We start from the raw sequence: 7,776 nt of genomic DNA, 5'->3' as shown, positions 1-7,776 counted from the left end.
CTAGATTCTATTTGAGGAACTTTCATTGCTCTGGTGAAACAAAGCAGCTGCAAACCCAGTCAAAGTATCCCATGCAACATAGGTGTTCTGCGTTCCCCAGATGCAAACGCACCAGTCAGAGCGTAGCCATGAATGTGCGTATAAATTGTAGAATAAAAAAAATTAACATTGAAAATCTTTATCTGAGGGTGTTATTTAATATTACATTAACGCATGTTAGTGATTTTTTTGGAGATAATTGTAACAACTCTGCATTTTACATACCTCAATCTTTCTGGAATCTAGAAGTGACACTTGGCTGTGCCTTATCTACATTTTTGTAAACTGTTTATTTTGGTACTTTGTGACAGTCTTACTTTTAAAATTAACATGAAATAATCAGTGAAGTGTATATTGAACTGTACATTAAATGGACGTTAAATCATTACCAGTTCAACAGGTGTTAGGCCCCTGATCTCATTTTAGCAGTTAGTATTTTTATTAACCACATAGAAGAAAATAGGAAAGCACTGCTAGTAAAGTTTGCAGATGAGGCACAGCTTGGTGGAATGATAAACAGTATTGAGGAAGAGCCAGTTATACTCAGCTGGGTTGTTTGGCAGGAAGGGGAACTTGTTCAAGCAATGTGTCTGAACACACATAAATGGGGAAAGTCACACACCTGGAAACAAAAGACCTATGTCACCCTTACAAGTTGGGGGACTGTGGAAATCACTGACCCTGAAATTGGTAGACAGAGATCAGATAGGTGCAGCGGCTAACACTGTTCTCAGATATATAGATGTTATTTATTGTTCTACCAATCTGTGCATCACCTGCAAACTTTCTTAGCAACACTTCTATTTTTTTTTAGCAGATGGTTGAGTAGAAGCAGACAAATGGTATTGAGAATAGCAACAGTAAGCACATTTTGGTGCTGCCTGAACAGAAAAGCTTGAAAAACTGAAAAGATTAAGGCGCCATTTTGAATTGTAATTCAAAATGTGTAAAGTCTATTTCATGACAGTCTTGAAAAAAAAATCAGTCCATGTCATTTCTTTAAGAATAAAAAAACCCCATACTTTGCTTATAAGGGAAGAAGATTTCTGAAAGTAAAATGTGCTTTAGCTTAAAAGGCAATGAGGTTATACAATCTGTCTGGTGCCTAATGACCCCTGATTTAAATGCGAATTAGGCAAGCAGATATCTCTGTACCTTACTCTCACATTCCAGATATCCTTATCTCAGATCCTTATTCCAATAAGCAGGTTGAGGGATTCACTTCGTTATTCTTTGTAGAGTCTCTTCTGAGAACCTTGGACATTTAAGTCACAGGCAAATGTTCACACTGCAATATATCCTCTAGAGAAAGTGAGAGAGATGTCACACTAATTGCCATTGCAAAAAAGCAGCTCTGAGGTTGTCTTACCAAACTGAACAACCGGAGTTACAAAGCAGAGGTTCAGACTGTGCGGATTCCTACCTATTCCTAAATTTTCCAAATCCGTTTCCTTATGAGATTTTTCCTAACAGACAATTTCTTAACTTTGCCAAGCTTGTTTAAAACTTTTAAGGTTTCTTCATTTTTTCTATTAATTCTAGTAATAATATTTGCAGTCTTAAGAGTCTTTAATAAGTTCACAGGCATGGAAAGATCACCATCAGTTGGGTATACCTGAAGGAAGTGTGGCAGATGGGGGAAATGGTTAGGAGAGAGAACACCATCCTCACTAATAACAATGCCCAAAGTAAAACCCTAGTCCGTGGACGTGCTGCCCCTTTGGAGAGGAAGAACAGCTGTTATATACCAGCAAAAGCTTCCTCCGTACCCAAGATGATTGTGACTAAAGAACCTGTCCAGACAATGATTTTATCAAGCTGTTTCCCAGGTTTGTTCCGGTTTTGCATACAGCTTAACAGATATTTGGGTACAATGGGCTAAGAGAGCACATGAAACTAGTGAAATATATTTTGGGTGGTATTTGTATCGATGCATATTAGTATACTGAAGTTTTAAAAGGAGGGCATTTATGTAGGAGATAGAAAGGTCTCAGGGCAGCATCTAAACCAATAAATTTCCTTCTTTCCAGGGCTAAATTCCTGTAAGAATACAAGAAAGTATGAGAAAGTGCTGTATATCTGGCCCCCAGTGCTTCTTACAACATCTTTTCTCTCCTTTTCCAGTCTTGTGTTCTTTAGAAGTAGACAGATATGGATGATACGTCAGCACTAATTTTCTTCTTTGTGAAGTCCGTTGACATAGCCATTTTTTTCTGTCTGTGGATTTCATTTAACTTACAGAAGGTAAGTATGTCCGTTCACCATTTCCACTGACAGTCCCTAAGAACACTTATCTGGACAGCGATATTTGCATGTAAAACTGAATTTCAGATACAAAAGAGAGAAGTTATTAAACGCATTGCTTATGTTACACCCAAAAATATGTTAAGCATTTTAGAGATATGGAGTAAGATAGCTCTCTGCTGGGAACAATGATTGAAGGTCTCCTCAGACACCAGGATGGATTAACCACCGGAAATAATACCAGAATTGGGTTTTCTATTTACTGTAGTAAAGCAACCTTGTCTATAAACTCCTTATTGCTGCAAAACAAAGGTGTGTGTCTGGGGAGGGCAAGCTTTTCCCCTTGATGTTCCAGGGCATGGAAATACAATCCTCTTTGAGACACAGATGTTTGCAATAGAAAACTTTCACTCCGCTCTCTTCTGTTTTCAATCTGCTCATGACAGGAAACACAGATTCAAAATGAATGTAAAGAACACAGTCACCATAACTGATGATAATACAAAAGAGCATGTAAGAAAGATTTCTTTTTCCCAACATATTATAGGGAGAAAAGGTTTACAGATTTCAGAAGATTCTAGGTGGTTTTATTTCGCAGTGGCTACCAGCACAGTGTTTTTCCATGAACTTCACGGGATCTAGCTCTCTGCAATGCTATGATACTATCAACAGTTTCAGCATACAAAAGATAATACAACATTTCTTCATGCTCTCTGCCAGATCTTCAGTGCTCTCAAATGACTACCCTGCCAAAGCTTCACTGAACAGACAGATGTATAAAAATGGTCAGAGATTCTTCCATAGCACGTGTAAAATGTAAAATGAAACAGGTAAGAGTAATCGATTTACCCTCTTCAGCCAGTCTTGCTGCTAACCTCTAGGCTCGCAAGAATTTCAAAGATGTGCTTTTGAACTATGCCAGCCTACATGTCTCAAGTGAAGTTCTTTATGTATGACAATGTGAGGGGGTTGACTGGACTCTTTCCTGGGCTTTTTGGTTGCCTGTTCCAACTTCTCCTCTTACTCTCTTCTTCAGATCCCACCCTACCTGGTCTCCCTTCTCTGCCTTCTCTAGTTTGCCTAAATCCACTTTCCTTGCTCTTTCATGCAGGTAGTACCTTGCTAATGACATCCTTCACTTCAAAAACAACGGGCGTCACAACATTTACATGGCCATTTCTGCAAATCCGTTTATCAGGCTGTGTGTCATACACTCTTTGATCTGTGTCCATTTTGTCTGTTTAGACTACGAGCTATTTGGAGCAGGGGCTGTCACCTGGTGCATGCTTGAGCAATGCAGAGCACAAAGGGACCATATTTTAGACAGCACCTGAAAAATACTGTAGCAAACAATAAACCCAATTGCAATTATAATTACCCCTCTCCCAAGCTACACTGAAAAACATGATCAAACACCCAGAAATTGAGAAATGACAGCATCATCTCTGTGTGTGTGATTTTAATTCATTTCCCTCTCTTCTTCTGTATAAATATTATATAAATACTGTCTCTAGCTATACGATAGCATACTATTTTTTCTGCAAGGGTCTTGCTTCATTGATTATTGTTCATTTTTAAAAATATTTTTTATTCAAAATGGTGCCCTAAAACTTTCTTACCATAAGATTTTCTGTCATAATCCCTCAACTGAGTAGAAAATTACTAATTTCCTTCTACATTATTCTTTGTTACTTTTATCAGTGAATGCAAATGATTCAAGTGAAATTATTATGAAAATGCGGACTTGAATAGCTGTTACTCTATTTTAAAGATGGGAGCTAAAGCATAAATAGATTAAGCATAAAACAAAACTCACATGTTAAATTGATAGACATAGATTCTAATATTTCAGGCTGTTTCATAGTTTTAGCATATGGTATAGTAGAAGCGCAGCAGTAAAAAATCAGCTTTTAGCTAGGAGTGCACAGAATTTCTGCTACTTTTTCAGCTGAGGAACACGAAATATTTCAGTACATGTGATTTTTGACAGTGGCAAGGAATAAAGCCAGGTTTTCAAAATTTATTCAGCTTCTTTAACCATTCTTCCTTTTTACAATCTGCTGCCAACGACCAAACAACTTCTAATTTCCACGTTAAACAAGTCGAGGAGGCTGTGCATAAAAACTCTCTACATATCCCTAACTAATTCCCAGGACCCCACTCACGTTGTACACCAACTAAGGCTGGGTCCTGTGTAAAGCACTGCCTCTTCAAGGCTTCATGAAAATAAAAGTTCTGTGGGCTGTAGCCCAGCTACAGGGGTCTTTCTACCCGGAAAAGAGAATTGCAGACTTTCTGTTCTTCTCCTAGCGCTATCCTGCATTTTCACTAATTATTTATTTGAGCATATGCCCAAGTCTTATCTTAAATCATTTTATGGCTATTGTCTGCGTTTTTTTCCTTGATTTTTCAATATCTGTTTTTAAGCATGGAAACCCAAAGTGCTGACTGGTACCCCACTACTAAAAAAAATCACTTAATTGACCATTTCAGCAACAGGACTGTACTAGCAAAGATTGTTGCTTGTCCAACACAAACTCCAGATCTTTTGCAGAATCACTGTGTCCCAGGGGACACGCACTCATCTGACACACACGGTCTAGAACTCTCGTTTCTACGTCAACAGTCAGTTTGGCAGTATTAAAAACAGAGAATTATGCTAGTGATACTTTGACTGAGTTCTGGTTCACATTCACCCATTGCTGGTATTGTCCTAATTTGGGCTCTGTAGCAGATTCTGCGTATCGCAACAGTCTTGAATGGATTCACAATGTGCATTGGGGTAATACGCATAAGGGGAAAAGTGCCTAGGAATCATACATGACAAAGGTCAGAAGAGTTTCGGCGGCAGCAGCGGGAGATTTCAGAGGACAATAAATATGGGCAGTGAATCTTTCTCCTCTTGGCCATCTCTCAGGAAGCAAGCCGTCTCCTCTGCTCTCAGGAAGCAAGCCAACCTCTTCCTCTTCTCACCCACCTCGCACATTCATACCACTCTCCCTCTCTGCCTGCACCAAGAATACTGGTGCTTATTCTTCTGCCCCTGATAGATTTCTGTCACAGTAGTGGGCTCGTCTTGTGATGAAGAGCTATTGTAAATATTGCATTGAACTTCTTCTTTTTGTTCAGCTTGAGTTTGGGTTCAACAAAGACTTCAAAGTAATAACCCAGGCTCAGTTCTGGTTAAAGAAAAAAAAAAACTTTAATTCAAGTTTTTACTTTGGTTTCAATTTGATTTTAAAACATGCTTTGGTTTAATACACTCCTATGATCAGAATGATCTGAGTGAGCACCATGTTTTTAGCGTTATTTACAACTCTGTCAATAATTGTGTCAAGGGCACATTTCAACATAAATTATTCACTATCTACTTCCAGATTACTAGTAACAGCACTGAGTGGGGCAAAGCATGGGTCACCACAGAACCCTACTAAAAGTCTCCCAAATCAAATTTAACAAGTACTTTTGGAGAGCTGCCAGATAATCAGCCCTTAGTCATTTAATGTGTGCTTCTCTGGTATGTTTAATTAGAATGTTCTGTGGTACTAAGTCCAAGGTATGACAAAATCTAAAAAGTTATCACCTTTTACTGTTCCATTTATTAACTCAAATACTAATAACCTTGAAAATTAACACTAATACTTCTTAAGTAGTATTAACTATACCTTCATTCTTTAGTCTTTTATCACTGAATCCCACAGCTTTTTTCTTCACCATTTTGCCTCAAACCAATGTCTCATAGATTTATAACAACATTATAATATTTATATTTAGTAGATGCTGAAAGCTTTCTCCTTGATAATTACATACTGGAAAAGAGCTTGGGTTTAAATTCTTTACAACTGAAAAAATGTCTTAACATTTCCTTATCAAATTATCTCAATTTTCTTTACAACTTTTTGAAGCTAAGTTTATATTCCATTTGCCTCTTCAGCATCCTCTTCTTCACTGGGTTAGTGTAAGACAGCTCTACCTGCTCCAATTAGTCTCCAGCGGAGAACAGCTCTAGTTGTGAGCCAGAGGCTTAGGCATCTGTGCATCCCTCCCACCACCAGGGTTGTTGCCTGATAACTCCGCTCAAAGCACATCTTCAGTCTCAAAATCCGGGCCCAGCCACAGGCTTGTCTTTATATTTTTTGGCCTTAGGACCAGAAAATCTCACAAAATATCACTTGGACTTTCCCATTTTTCAGCTTCTTCCCTGATGTCTCCTATAACTCAACCAGCTTCACATCATTTTTGCCTAGTTATATTCTCAGAAATGGCTGACACATTTTTGCTGAAACATAACAATGACTGAAAATGTCAGATGAAGATGAACATCGCACATAGAAGTTTTCAACTCAAATTATAAACAACACCTAAAGTGATGACGCAAATGATGAAAAAATTATATATACCATTTCTGAGTTCAAGTTAAAGTTCTTATTGACTGCACAAAGTAGATATTTTTTACAATTCGTATTATAGTAGAGTGTGGGGAACTAAATGAAGATTAGGTTCTGATGCGCTAAGCACTGTACATACACATTTTTAAAATTTAAATTTTTTTATTAACCAATGCATCAAAGTGAAAATAAATAAACAGTTATGTAAACTTACAGTGGTTTTAGCTGTTAAAATTACTTCAGGATTTTACAGTTAGGAACATTCTATGGTAGTATCCTCGGTGATAGGGTTTGGACTAATCTTGACCAGTACTGAGGTGGCTACTGGAAATAATCACCCGTACGATGCATAGTGCCACTGACAACAGACCTACAAGTGCACCTTCTTCCCCTGTTGCTGGTTTGTTTCCCCAAATCCTGCAGTAGCAGATTCCCACAGTCACTGCCCCAGATAGTTCCAGCCCTGCAGATGAGCCCTGCAGATGAGCCACAGTTCACACCACCATTGGGTATAAGTATTTTGCGGCTTCCCAGCCTGGGAATTGAACTGGGTAAAAATTAACTGGGGAGAAACCTGGGACCCTCCCCAGAAGAGGGTGATGAAGGGTTGATGTACATCTTCAGGAGCACGCTAAGCCTCATTTATAGCTCTAGTGTTACCTATTTGTTTTGGTTCTGTTACCTGGTGCATAGGAAGTGATGTGGGCACAAAGACCTGATTTGGGGATGCGCCATGTCAGGGGTGAGAGGTGAAAAGAGCTGCTTCGGCCTTGGGGTTTGGAACAAAGCAGCGCAGATTCAGGTCAAAGAGCAGCTTTTCAGGGTTTTCTGTCAGGACTGACTTTAGATAGTTTGATGAGTAAAGAGGAGTGAGGCGGGCACAGGCAACTATCTTCAAGCAGGGGCCCGGCTGCGGATCCCGCCGCAGGCACGGTCAGGCAGCCTGAGAGGAGCAGGGGTCGAGACCTTGTATAGAGGGACACGGGGGACACACTGGGGCAGTTTCAAGAGCAACCTACACGAGGCAGGACCCGTGAAAAAAAGAAAGGGGATACACAGGCGTTTGCACCACGGGCAAGGCAGAGCTGACAGGCCGAGGCCCAGG

The sequence above is a fragment of the Egretta garzetta genome, unplaced genomic scaffold (genome assembly GCF_000687185.1).
Source record: "Egretta garzetta isolate BGI_Z169 unplaced genomic scaffold, ASM68718v1 scaffold85, whole genome shotgun sequence".
Taxonomy (NCBI): Eukaryota; Metazoa; Chordata; class Aves; order Pelecaniformes; family Ardeidae; genus Egretta; species Egretta garzetta.
Note: the sequence above shows the minus strand (reverse complement) of the source record.